General features: G+C 48.5%; 2 pseudogenes; both read left to right on the top strand.

Annotated features, from left to right (window-relative positions):
* The first annotated feature begins 724 nt into the window (after positions 1–724).
* On the top strand, positions 725–4007 carry LOC119924122 (annotated as a pseudogene).
* A 3599-nt stretch (positions 4008–7606) lies between these two features.
* LOC119924120 lies at positions 7607–8538 on the top strand (annotated as a pseudogene).
* Positions 8539–11515: the final 2977 nt, after the last annotated feature.

Genomic DNA, 11515 nt, shown 5'->3' with positions numbered 1-11515 from the left:
AACAGAGGTGGTTGACATGTTCCTTGTCCACAAGGAGTTTATAGTCTAGAAGGGGAATCAGCCATTGATTAATCCAGCCATCAATCAATGCCATGTATTGAGAGCTTACCACGCACAGAGAACTGTACTAAGCACTTGGGAGAGTCAAATACGTGTCACCATGATCTTGCACATCAGAAGAAAGTAGGAATATTAGTAAAAGTATTTACCAAGAGCTGACTGTGTGATGAATTGACACATTTGTAATAGCTAAAAATTGTCTTCTCCTACACAGCTAGGACATCTTATCTCTGGAAAGGAAATGGCCAACGGCACGGCAGTGTCGGGATTCCTCCTGTTGGGATTCTCGGTGGTCCAGGAGCTGCAGCTGGTCCCGGCTGCACTGTTCCTCCTGGTCTACCTGGCGGCCCTGATGGAGAAGCTCCTCATCGTCGCCATCACCGCCCACTACCGGCGCCTCCACACCCCCATGTACTTCTTCCTCAGGAACCTGTCCGTCCTCGACCTCTCCTACATCTCCGTCACCGTCCCCAAATCCATCCACAACTCCCTGACCGACCGCAGGGAAATCTCTTTCCCTTGTTATATCTCTCAAGTCTTCTTGGTAATTTATCTTGTGTGTGTCGAAGTGACCCTGCTCACGACGATGTTCTATGAGAGTTACGCAGTCATCTGCTGCCCCCTGCGCTTCGAGGTCATCATGGACCGAGGGGCCTGCGGGAATATGGCCGCCGCCTCCTGGCTGGGTGGTACCGTGAGCGCCTCCACGCACGCGGCCACCACCTTCTCTGTCGGCTTCGGCGGGTCGAACGTGATCCGCCATTTCTTCTGTGACGCTCCCCCAAATGATGGAACTTTCAGGCCCCAGTGGGAACCTCCAGGAGATTGGAGTCACGGTCTTCGCCGTTCTGAACATCTCATGTCTCGTCTCCATCGTCGTCCCGGATGTGCAAATCTTCCGGGCCGTGCTGAGGATGCCAGCTGCCAAAGGCCGGGCCAAAGCCTTCTCCACCTGCCTGCCCAACCTCGCCGTGGTGATTTTATTCATCTCCACGGGAACTGTCGCCGACCTCGAACCTCCCTCAGACTCCTCCTCCACGCTGGACCTGCTGGTGTCCGTGTTTTACACGGTGGTGCCCCCCCGCCATGAACCCCCTCATCTACAGCCTGAGAAACTGGGATGTGAAGGCCGCCCTAAGGAGGGTGCTGGGAGTGAGATGATGGCTCTGAGAAACAGGGACACAGGGAGGGGTACCTTTGGGGGAAAAATCCTGTAGGAAACACATCACCTTCTTAATAATAATAATGTTCATATTTGTTAAGCGCTTACTATGTACTAAGAACTGTTCTAAACGCTGGGGTACATACAAGGTCATCAGGTTGTCCCACGTGGGGCTCACAGTCTTATTCCCTATTTTACAGATGAGGAAACGGAGGTCTAGAGACGTGAAGTGACTTGTCCAAAGTCACACAGCTGACAAGTAGCACAGCTGGGATTTGAACCCACGACCTCTGACTTCCAAGCCCGTGATGTTTCCACTATGTTTCCACGATGCTTCTCTTCTCTTCTTCTAGGGACGGCTCAGGCAATCAATCACTCAATTAATCTACCAATATTTTTAATGGTAGTTGCTGAGCACTTACTATTTGCCAGGTTCTGAACTAAGCGCCGGGGTAGATACAAACTCATCAGGTTGGACACAGCACCTGTCCCACATGGTAATCACTCCCAGTTCGCTAGTGGAACCCTGAAACAAACTTCATTTAACGGTATCAATGGTACTTAGCGAGTACGTACTGCGCGGAGCACTGTACTAAGCACTCAGGACAATACAACACTGTTGGTAGAAACGTTCCCTGCCCACATCGAGTTCACAAACTATGTAAGCAGGAACCCCTGAACTAAACCACCCACACCTGTAATTCTAGAGCAAAGCATACAAGCCTGAGTAGCAGTGTGAAGAGTGGAAAGCGCACAGGGCACGGTGTCAGAAGGCCCTGAGTTCTAATTCCGGCTCCACCACTTCCCTGATGTGTGACCTGGGGCAAGTCACTTCCCTTCCCCAGGTCTCAGTTACCTCATCTGAAAAATGGGTATTAAGACTGTGAATCCAACGTGGGGCAGGGACTGCGTCCAACCCGACTAGTTTGCGTCGACCCCAACCCTTAGTACAGTGTCTGGCCCATAGTAAGGGCTTAGTAGCAACAACAAGAAGCAGGAGAAAGAATCAGAAGCAGCCAAGGGTGTGTCTGTAAACAGACTGGCCTTTGTCTCAGCAGAAACTAAAGTCATAAGTGGAAACAAGAGACTGAACACTTCGCATTGCACCCAGAACTCCACACATCCAGCACAGTTCTGCCAATGCCAGGCGAAACAAGAGCCAAGGAGGGAAAGCGAGCCTGAAGCCATAAGAATTGGGATAATAATAATAATGATGGCATTTATTAAGCACTTACCATGTGCAAAGCACTGTTCTAAGCGCTGATCTGGCGGGAGCAGTGGGGGTAACAATTCAGAAAGATGGAGGTCCAGCAAAAAGATGCAGATGAATAATATTAATAATAATTTAATAATTTGGTATTTGTTAAGCGCTATGTGTCAAGCACTGTTCTAAGCACTGGGTAGATACTAGGTAATCAGGCTGTCCCACATGGGGCTCACAGTTTTAATCCCCATTTTCCTGATGAGGTAATTGACACAGAGAAGTGAAGTGACTTGCCCAAAGTCACACAGCCCACAAGTGGTGGAGTCGGGATTAGAACCCACGACCTCTGACTCCCAAGCCCGGGCTCTTTCCCCTAAGCCACGTTGCTTCTCTATGATGAAGGCCTTCCCAGAATAAGACACCCTTTTTCTCAGCTCCCCCCATCCACATCACCTCAACTCACTCCCTTTGCTCTTCCCCTCCAATCCACACCCCACAGCACTTATAATAATAATAATAATAATAATAATAATAATAATAATAATAATAATAATAATGGCATTTGTTAAGCCCTTACTATGTGCGAAGCACTGTTCCAAGCGCTGGGGGGATACAAAGGTGATTAAGTTGTCCCACGTGCGGCTCACAGTCTTAATCCCCATTTTCCAGATGAGGGAATTGAGGCACTGGGAAGTTAAGTGACTTGCCTAAAGTCACACGGCAGACAAGTCACGGAGCCGGGGTTTGAACCCATGACCTCAGACTCCCAAGCCCATTCTCTTTCCACTGAGCCACGCTCCTTCTCTAATTTATGTATATATGTATATATGTGTAATTCTATTTATTTCTTTGGATGCCTGTATACTTGTTGAGGTGTACTCACCTATAATTTTATTTATTTATATTGATGCCTGTTTACTTGTTTTGATGTCTGTCTTCCCCCTTCTAGACTATAATCCCTGTTTTGGCAGGGGTTGTCTCTCTCTATTGCTGAACTGTACTTTCCAAGCGGTTAGTACAGTGCTGTGCACACAGTAAGTGCTCTATAAATGCAATTGAATGAATTGATGAATGAAGGGTGAAGATCAAGAATGAAGACCCTTGTCACGCTGTCCATGTCATTATTCATTCATTTACTCGATCGTATACAATAATAATCATAATAATGGTATTTATTAAGTGCTTACAATGTGCCAAGTGCTGTACTAAGTGCTGGGGTAGATAGAAAGTTATCAGGTTGTACAATGTGGGGCTCTCAGTCTTAAACCCCATTTTACAGATGAGGTAACTGAGGCACCGAAAAGTTAAGTGACTTGCCCAAAGTCACCCAGCTGAAGTGGCAGAACCGGGATTAATGAATTTGAGAATGCTTTGAAGCGCTCGGAAGCTGATAGCTAAGGCATCTCTCTCCCCAAGTCTTTCTCCTGGGAGTCCCTGCACTGGTCGCCTCTGTGCCAGACTAATTGTTCCAACTGGAAGGCGGGAGAATCCCAGGGGGTCCTCGCCATCTGTGCCAACATCTCTCTCTCTTCGGCGATCCCGTGCTCCAGAAATATTGGTTCCCCCAATCCCCAAATGTGAAAAGCACCTGTAGAAACATTCCGGTCCTTATCTCCTGATTGCCTCTCTCAATTCCCCGAGATCCTACAGAAAGGACAGTAGGACCCTGGAGAGACAAAGAGATGTAGAGTAGAGGCGACGGGAGGAATTAAATTTCCTCGGACGTCGGCCAGACCCCTGACCGTCTTCCCACCGGCCACCTGCTCCTGGAGAGATTTGGAAAAAGGGGCTGGGGGATAATCCTTTCTCTGCCTCCCAGCTCAGCTGTTTCCAGCTCAGCTTCCTTCTCACCTCCTCACTCACGAGACTGAGGATTGAATCTCTAACACCGAGTCCTACTCAGCCCATCCAGTGGAATCGTTTCTCCAGACCAGAGTGAGAATCTGTTTGCCTTTTCTTCACATCAGGACTGGTGATTAGGGTTGAAACAGAGACCCCCAAATCCCCCCCCCCACAACCCGGACAATCTGTAACCTCGACCCTATTTAGGAAAAAGGAAATTGGTTTTATTTATGGGCTACTAATCCAGGTTATTTATTGAGCACTCCTCTGTGCAGGGCAGGGGAAACTGCAATACAGGGCAGGATCCCTACGCTCGAGGAGCTTAAGGTCTCGTCTGCCCTGTGTGGATTACTCCTGGCCCTGCCTCAAAACTGCAAAATCCAGGATGCCGAAGAAATCAGGGAGAAAGCTTTGGCCATCACTAGCCCAAAATTACTAGCCCTTATCCAGCCAGAGATGGCCCACTTCTAAATGTGAGTGCAGGAGTGGCTTGGGAGAGAGTCAAGGGAACAAAGAGTGTGAACTGAGTTTCCCATCGACTTCGGGGAGCTGAGGGGTGGAAGGCTTTAAGGAAGAGCTGAGGGGTGAGACGTAGCGTGGGCTAGCGGATAGAGCCGAGTCCTTAGAGTCAGAAGGACCTGGGTTCTAATCCTGACTCAGCCACTTGTGTGCCGTCTGCTGTGTAACACTACGGCAAATCACTCCACTCTCTATCCCTCAGTTTCCTCATATGCAAAATGAGGATTCAATCCATGTTCTCCCTCCTACTTAGATTGTGAGCCTCATGTGGGACTTGATAATCTTTTGTCTACCCCAGCGTTTAGTACAGTGCTTGGGATATAGTAATCATTTAACAAGTACTGTCTACTTGCTTTGTTTTTTTGTTATTGTTTTTTATGGCATTTACTAAGCACTAAGTACAAAGCACAGTTCTAAGCGCTGGGGAGGTTACAAGGTGATCAGTTGTCCCACGGGTGGCTCACAGTCTTCATTCCCATTTTACAGATGAGGTTACCGAGGCCCAGAGAAGTTAAGTGACTTGTACAAAGTCACATAGTTAATAAGTGGCGGAGCTGGGTGTTATTTTGTTGGTTGTCTCCCCCCTTCTAGAGCGTGAGCCCGTTGTTGGGTAGGGATTGTCTCAATCTGTGGCCGAATGGTACTTTCCAAGAGCTTAGTACAGTGCTCTGCACGCAGTAAGTGCTCAATAAATACGATTGAATTAATGAATGAGCAAACAAGCTAGAGCTAATCCATCAGTGGTATTTATTGAGACTTACTGTGTAGAGAGCATTGTATTAAGTGCTTGGGAGAGTCCAGTAGAGCAGACTTGATAGACATAATGGTCTCCAGAAAAAATGGTAGGGAACAGAGGAGGATGAGTAGGAGGGACAGAGAGGGAACGCACTAGAAAAATATACGGAAAATCGAGTTTCTCTCCATTTCTGTTAGAACCTGTTGGGATGCAAAATCCATATCCTACTTCTCCCTTTTCGGTGTTACATGACCAAAATTTCCTCCTAGGAATCTACCTTCAATCCCTCCTGCTTCAGGGTCAGCTACTGACTCTTATCCTGGCTCAAGAGGAGGCGGAATGAAAACCCTTCCCTTTCTGAGCTGAGAAGAACCCTTGGAAGATTCTGCATTCCAGGGTAGGTATTCAAAGAGTTCCATGTTTCTTCGAGAGATAGAATTTTCTCCCCTTTCCTCGCCCCTATCCACATTCTTCCACCTTTCTCTGGGCCAGGGTGTCCAAAAAAGGACCCAGGACAGCAGCATGGCTCAGTGGAAAGAACCTGGGCTTGGGAGTCAGAGGTCATTGGTTCTAATCCTGGCTCTGTCATTTGTCAGCTGTGTAACTTTGGGCAAGTCACTTCAGTTCTCTGGACCTCAGTTACCTCATCGGGAAAATGGGGATTAAGACTGTGAGCCCCACGTGGGACAACCCGATTACTTTGTATCTACCCCAGCCCTTAGAACAGCCCTTGGAACATAGTAAATGCTTAACAAATATCGTCATTATCATTATTATCTTAGAATCGGAGCTCCTTGGGGGTCAAGGGCCCTATCTATTTCACTCCCAGACCTTAGTAGAGTGCTTTGCACATTGTAAGAGTGAGATAAATACCATTCCTACTACATCAGAATGTCACTGAATCTGCACAAGGGGCACGATCAATGCTACTGCTGGATGACCTTGGGTAAGTCACTTAACTTCTCTGTGCCTCAGTTACTTCATCTATAAAACTGGGATGAATACTGTGAGCCCCACGTGGGACACCCTGATTATCTTGTATCTACACCAGCGCTTAGAACAGTGCTTGGCACAAAGTAAGCACTTAACAAATACCATTAATATTGTTATTATTACTACTACTGCTGACTTGCTTTTTCTCTGGTTCTCTTTCTCACTTGCTTTCCCCAGTTTTCCTCTCCCTGTCATTCCTTCATACGTTTTTCTCCTTCCCTCTCTTTTCCTCCTGCTGGCTCTCATTTTTTCTCTTGTCCTTTTGCTATTTTTCTCTCTATCACACTCTCCCTCTCGTTTTTCTCTCCCTATCATTTTTTCTTGCACTTTTTTCTCCCTCTCGCTCTCTTTACCCCACTCTCAATTTTTCTTTCCATCTCCCCTTCTATTCCCTTGCTTTCTGCGTCTCTGGGTTTTCTGTCTGTTGCTCTCACGCTGTTTTCTCCCTCTCACTCTGTCCCGCATTTTCTCTCCCTCTCCCTCTTTCCCCTTTCCCTCACCTTTTCTTCCCCTTATGCTCTCTCTCACTCCCTCTTGCTTTTCTCCCCCCTCACTCTCTCGTACTTTTTCCCCTTTCACTTGCTTTCCCTCACTCCCTCTCTCTTGCTTTTTCTCTCCTTTATACTTTTCCGTTCACTCTCTTATTTTTCTTTTCCTCTCACTCTCACTCTTGCACCTTTTTCTCCCACTCCCTCGGTTTCCTCCGTCTTTCTTTTTCTCTCCCTTTCACTCTCCCTTGCTCCTTCGTTTTTTCTCCCCCTCATGTTCTTTTCCCCTCTCTCTCTGTCTTGTCTTTTCTTGCCCTCATGCTCTCTTTCCCTCATTTTTTCCTCTTGGTTTTTCTCTCCCTTGGACTCTCTTTACCTCACTCTCTCACTTTTTCTCTTCCTCTCTCCCTCACTCTCTCTCATTTCCCCCCCCCTTTTCCTCTTTCCCATTCCCTTTATCCATCCTCCTCTCTCCCTGCCTCCCTCACTCTTTTTTCTCTCCCTCACTCTCTTATTTTTCTCTCCTCCTTCCTCTCTTCCCCTCTCCCTCTTTCTCTCATCCTCTCTCTTTCCCTGCCTCCCTCGCTTTTCCTACAAGGATGATGTCGATTGACACTTCTGGGGAGGACTTTGTCTTGGTGGGTTTCTCTGCTAAGCCCCAGTTAGAGAAGATCCTCTTCGTGGTTGTCTTGTACATGTTAACCCTGGTGGGCTACACCACCATCATTTTGCTGACCCGTCTGGATCTCTGTCTCTATACACCCATGTACTTCTTCCTGTCTCACTCTCCCTCGTGAATCTCTGCTTCACCACCAGCATCGTCCCCCAGCTTCTGTGGAACCTCCGGGACCCCTCCAAGACCATCACCGTGGTCGGTTGTGCGGTGTAGCTCTACGTCTCCCTGGCCCTGGGGTCAACGGAGCACATCCTTGTGGCTGTCATGGCCTTGGACCGTCACGCCGCTATCTGCCCACCCTTTCACTACACTACTGTTATTCACCCATGGCTCTGCCGGGCCCTGGTGGGATTGGCCTGGCTGAGCGGGGTGGGGGACACTGTGATTCAGGCCACTGTCATCTTCTGCCTGCCCCGCTGCGGACACTGGCGAATTCCCCACTTCTTCTGCGAGATGCCTGCCCTGCTCAAACTGGCCTGTGTGGATGTCCGAGCCAATGTGATCCAGCTCTTCGTGGGCACTCTGGTCCTGATTCTTCTGCCCTTGAGCCTGATCATGGTCTCTTATGGGTCCATCGCCCGGGCCGTGCTGAGGATCAAGTCACGCTGGATCTGGAGGAAGACCCTGGGTACCTGCGGGTCTCACCTCCTGGTGGTCACTCTTTTCTACGGGTCCATCACGGTGGTCTGCATCTGGCCCAACATCTCCTTCTCTGGGACTTTGGACAAGTTCCTGACCCTTTTCTACACTGTGGTCACCCCCACCCTCAACCCGCTCATCTACACCCTGAGGAACAAGGACGTGAAGGGGGCAGTGAGGAGGATTCTGGGAAAAGACCAGAGTTCAGAAAAGGGCTAACGTCTTGAATCAAATTGGTCTAGAGTTCTGGAGAAGGGTGGGAAAGGCAGCAGCTAAAACAGACAATTCTCTACGGAATGAAAACAGACATCTGGACAAAAATCAGACAGTGAGAATAATTAAGAGCTCACCACGTGCCTAGCACTGAACTAAGCGCTGGGTTTAGGTACAAGATAAGTAGGTCCCACATGGGGCTCACATTCTAAGTAGGAGGAAGAACAGGTATCGAGGGAACTGAGGTGCGGAGAAGTTAAGTGAGTTGCCTAAGGTGCCCTTAAGTGACAGAGTAAAGATTAGAACCCAGGTCCTCTGACTCCCAGGCCCATGTTCTCTCCACTAGGCCAAGCTGCCTCTCTAAAATACCCCCGGGGGCACACATCCAGGGAATCCTAAACTTCGTATCCTGAATTACATTCAGAGATGTATGTATCCATTGATGAGACACTCTATGCTACAGGATGTGTGTTAATCAACTTTCCCACCTTCGCTATGATTAATGCCTGCTTCCCTGTCTAGAACACTGGCTCCTTGTAGGCAGGATACTTGTCTGTTGTATTATATTCTCCCAAGTGCTTAGTACAGTGCTTTGCACATAGTAATCATTCAATAAATACCATTGATGGATAGATTAATTTCTGTCTCCCCCTTTCGACTGTAAGCTTTGTGTGGGCAGAGAAAATTTCTACCAACTCTGTTGTATTGTACTCTCCCAAGCGCATAGTACAGTGCTCTTCACACAGTAAGCGCTCAATAAATATGATAAACTGATTACTATACTCTTAATACTTTACTATTTCCCCTTTCCGCAGTCTATTTTTATTCCTGTCTTCTCCTGAAGATTCGTAGCTCACTGTGGGCAATGAACTACGTGCCAGACACTATACTACGTGCTGCGATAAATACGAGAAGGTTCGGTTGGACACAGTCCGTGTCCCACGTGGGGCTCACCATTTTACTTCCCATTTTACAGATGAGTTAACCGAGGCACAGAGAAGTGAAGTGACTTAACCAAGGGTCATCAAGGCTCCCTGGAAATCTGTTGAGGCGAGCCCGTTATTGGGCAGGGATTGTCTCTGTTGTCGAATTGCACTTTCCAAGAGCTTAGTCCAGTGCTCTGCACACAGTAAGTGCTCAATAAATACGACTGAATGAATGAATTTCATGAGAAGCAGCGTGGCCTAGCGGAAAGAGCCCGGGCTTGGGAGTCAGAGGACTTGGGTTCTAATCCCGACTCTGCCACTTGTCTGCTGTGTGACCTTGGCCAAGCCATGTAACTTCTCTGTGCCTCAGTGACCTCATCTGTAAAATGGGCATTAAGACGGTGAACCCCACGTAGGACAACCTTGTACCTACTCGAGCGCTTATAAGAGTATTTGCGACACAGTAAGCGCTTAGCAAATACCGTAATTATTAGTTATTATTATTTTTAGGCAAGGGCACCGTCCATTGACAGCACATCTGCTCCCAAGCAGCTGACAATCTAAAGGAACGTTCCCTGGGGCGGTTTCTTCCCTAAATGTTTTTCCATGGCGGCCTTCACGTCCCGGTTCCTCAGGATGTAGATGAGGCGGTTCAGGGCGCGGGGCACCGCGGTGTAGAACACGGACACCAGCAGATCCAGCGCCGAGGGGGAGTCGGATATCGGCTTCAGGTAGACAGTGAAGAAAATGGTGATGATGGCGAGGTGGGGCAGGCAGGTGGAGAATGCTTTGGCCCGGCCCTCTGTGGCTGGCATCCTCAGCACAGCTCTGAAGATGCGCGCTTACGAGAGCATGATGAGCACGAAGCAGAAGAAAGGTAAGCCGACGGTCACGGCTACACTTAGCTTTTTGGCTCCTTGGCTAGAGGAGAAGGCGGGCCTCAGCAACTGGGGGCCGCCGCAGAAGAACTGGTGGGCGATGTTGGGGCCACAGAAGGACAGGGAGAAGACGCTGGTGGTGAAGAGGGAGGCGTTCAGACCCCTGCTGAGCCAGGACGCGGCCAGCATGGAGGCCCAGGGCCTATGGTACATGATGGTGTCATAGCGCTGTGGAGGAAGATGGCCACGAAGCGGCCGTGGGACCGGACGATCAGCAGGCCCATCTCCGTTCCTGTCAAGAAAATCACGAGAAAGACCTGGGCAGTAGAATTCCTCATCTATCTCCCGAATCACACCTCTCTTGGCTCCAAACCCCTCCCCTTGAATATACAACTACCTTCTACTTGACATTTTGTTAGTGGTATTTGTTAAGCGTTTACTATGTGCCAGACGCCCTTCTAAACGCTGGGGTAGATACAACTTAATTAGGTTGAACGCAGTCCTTGGCTCACAAGGGGCCCACAGTCTAAATAGGCGGGACAGCAGGAGAACTAAGACACAGAGAAGTGAATTGAAATGCCCAAGGTCACACAGTCAGCAATTGGAAGAGCCGGGATAAGAACCCAAGTCATCTGACACCCAGGCATGGGCTCCTTCCACTAGGCCACACCGCTTCTGTTTTAAAACAAAGCGACTCATGTTCCACCCCAAGCCCGTCCCCATATCTAACTTTCCCCTCTGTGAAAATGACACCGGTTCTCTCTGTCCAAAAAACCTGGAGTCCTCCTCTGCTCCTCCTTCAGGGTGGAAAGTGAAAGACAATTTACTGATAAATATTGCCTATTCTTTCTCTTCATCAGTTCCCAAAATCTGTTCTCACCCAGAGTTACCATCCCAATCCATGCTCTCATTATATAGCCACTACACTATTGTATCAGCCCTCCACCACATTGTCTCTAGACTGTGAGTTTGTTGTGGGCAGGGAATGTCTTTTATTGTTGTAGTGTACTCTCCCAAGCGCTTAGTACAGTGATTTGCATATGGTAAGCGCTCAATAAATACGATTGAATTGCCTCTGTCCTCATATCTCTGCACTGTTTTATAGATCATTTATATGAAGTGTCCAATCCAATTAGCATGGTCAGGTCCTGGGAATCAGAGAGCCTAGGTTCCAATCCT

The sequence above is a fragment of the Tachyglossus aculeatus genome, unplaced genomic scaffold (assembly GCF_015852505.1).
Source record: "Tachyglossus aculeatus isolate mTacAcu1 unplaced genomic scaffold, mTacAcu1.pri scaffold_82_arrow_ctg1, whole genome shotgun sequence".
Taxonomy (NCBI): domain Eukaryota; kingdom Metazoa; phylum Chordata; class Mammalia; order Monotremata; family Tachyglossidae; genus Tachyglossus; species Tachyglossus aculeatus.
This window is presented reverse-complemented; position numbering and strand designations above follow the sequence as displayed.